This window comes from Panthera tigris, chromosome X (genome assembly GCF_018350195.1).
Source record: "Panthera tigris isolate Pti1 chromosome X, P.tigris_Pti1_mat1.1, whole genome shotgun sequence".
In the NCBI taxonomy this organism is placed as follows: Eukaryota; Metazoa; Chordata; class Mammalia; order Carnivora; family Felidae; genus Panthera; species Panthera tigris.
The window spans coordinates 46,076,084-46,078,652 of NC_056677.1; the positions used below are offsets into that span (position 1 = coordinate 46,076,084).

The 2,569-nt window shown below is 41.8% G+C and overlaps 1 pseudogene; it reads left to right on the forward strand.

The window, feature by feature from the left end:
• The first annotated feature begins 1,333 nt into the window (after positions 1-1,333).
• Positions 1,334-2,200, forward strand: LOC102958672 (annotated as a pseudogene).
• The last annotated feature ends 369 nt before the right edge of the window (positions 2,201-2,569 follow it).

Consider the following 2,569-nt stretch of genomic DNA (forward strand, 5'->3'; position numbering starts at 1 on the left):
CTGCCCCTCCCCTGCTTGTGCTCTGTCTCTCTCTCTCAAAATTGAAAAAACATTTAAAAAAGAAAAAAACATATACAGGATCTATATGCTTAAACCTATAAAATTCTGATGAAAGAAATTTCCAAAGACCTAAATAACTGGAGAAACATACCATGTTTATGGACTGGAACACTCAAAATATTAAAGATGTCAGTTCTCCCTAAGTTGGTCTATAGATTTAATGCAGTTCCTATAAAAATCTCAAGATTTTTTGTAAAATAGAGTTGGGTTGAGTCTAAAATTCATATAGAATGGTAAAGGAAGTAGAATAACCAAAATGATTTTGAAAAGATTAATAAACTTGGAGGAGTCACACCACCTGAATTTAAGACTTACCAAATAGCTACAGCAATCAAGACAGTGTGGTGTTGGTGAAGGGACAGACATATAGACCAATGCAACAGAATAGGAAATTCAGAAATAGACCCACACAAATATGGTCAATTGATTTGTGACAAAGGTACAAAGAATTCAATGGGGGAAATGACAGTCTTTTCAACAAATGATATTAGAACAATTGGACATCCATATATAAGAAATGAACTTTGACTAAAACCTCATACTTAATACCAAAATTACCTCAGAATTGATCACAGATCTGAATGTAAATCATAAAACTATAAGATTTTTAAAGGAAAATATAGGGAAACATCTGGAACTTTCTTATATTGCTGGTGAGGATACAAAATGCTATAGACACCCTGGAAAACAGGCAGCTTATAAAGTTAAATATATACTTACTATATAACCCAGCAATGCCAAGCCTAGTTATTTGCCCTAGAGAAATAAAAACCTGTGTTCACACAAAACCTGTACATAAAATCTTTAGAAGTGTTCTATTCATAATCACCGAAAGTTGGAAACAACCCAAATACCCTTTAAGTGATGAATGGATAAAGTGTGATATGTCCATCCAATGGAATACTACTTATCAATAAAAAGGAATGAATATGCAAGAACTTGAATGAATCTCAGAAGCATTGTACTGAGTGAAAGAAGATGACTTCAAAATGTTATGTACTGTTTGCTTCCATTTATATGACATTTTTGAAAGGACAAAAATATAGCGATGGAGAACAGATCAGTGGTTAGGAGTGGAGAGAGGGTGTGACTTCAAAGCAATAGCATGATGGAGTTTTATGGGATGATGGAACTATTCGGTATCCTGATTATGTTGGTGGTTACATGAATCTCTGTATGTGTTAAAATTCATGGAACTGTACACACAAAAAATCAAATTTTCTGTATATTAATTTAAAATTAAAATACAGTTGCTTCTCTGGGAAAATACCAAATGGCGGATGACGCCAGGCCTGCTGGAGGACCGGGAGGGCCCCGAGGCCCTGGAATGGGAGGCTTTGGCGGCTTCCGGGGAGGCTTCGGCAGGCAGGGGCATCCCGGGCCAGGGCCGGGGCAGCGGAGCTCACGGAGGCAAGGCTGAGAACGAGGAGTGGATCCCCATCACCAAGCTGGGCCACCTGGTCAAGGACATGAAGATCAAATACCTGGAGGACATCTATCTCTTCTCCCTGCCCATCAAGGAATCTGAGATCATTGACTTTTTCCTGGGGGTGTCCCTCAAGGAGGAGGTTTCAAAGATTATACCTTTGCGAAAGCAGACCCACGCTGGCCAGCGAACCAAGTTCAAGGCATTTGTTGCCATCGCAGATTACAATGGACACGTCGGTCTGGGTGTTAAGTGCTCCAAAGAGGTAGCCACTGCCATCCGTGGGGCCATCATCCTGTCCAAGCTTTCCATGGTTCCCGTGTGGCGAGGCTACTGGGGGAACAAGATCTGCAAGCCCCACACTGTCCCATGCAAAGTGACAGGCTGCTGTGGCTCTGTGCTGGTGCACCTCATCCCTGCCCCCGAGAGGCACTGGCATTGTCTCAGTCCCTGTGCCCAAGAAGCTGCTGCTGCTGGCTGGTATTGACCGCTACACCTCAGCCAGGGGGTGCACTGCCACCCTGGGCAACTTCACCAAGGCTACTTTTGATGCCATTTCCAAGACCTACAGCTATCTCATGCCTGACCTTTGGAAAGAGACTGTGTTCACCAAGTCTCCCTATCAGGAATTCACTGGGTCTTGTAAAGACCCAACCCAGAGTCTCTGTGCAGAGGACCCAGGCTCTGGCTGTGGTCACCTCACAAGAAAAATAAAGTGAATGGAAGCTTGAAAAAAAAATTAAATTAAAATACAAAAAAATGAAGCTAGATTTAGAATGACACCTGGTATGTCTGGTGGATCAGTACACAATTGCAACTTTGTTCAACCATTTTTCATCCTTGCCATCTTGTTCCACTATCCTCTGCCTGTTGGTCCTTCACCTTATGATGCCAGGATAGCTGTAGCTACTCAGGCATCACATGGTCATACACTAACATCAAAAGGCTGGAAGAAAGATTATAAATGTCATGTGTCCCTTATTAAGAACAAGAGAAATTTTCCTAGACATCCCCAGTAAACATACCCTCTTGTCCATGTTTTTTGTCCATGCCCAAACCAATCATTTGGTGAGGGAATTAGAA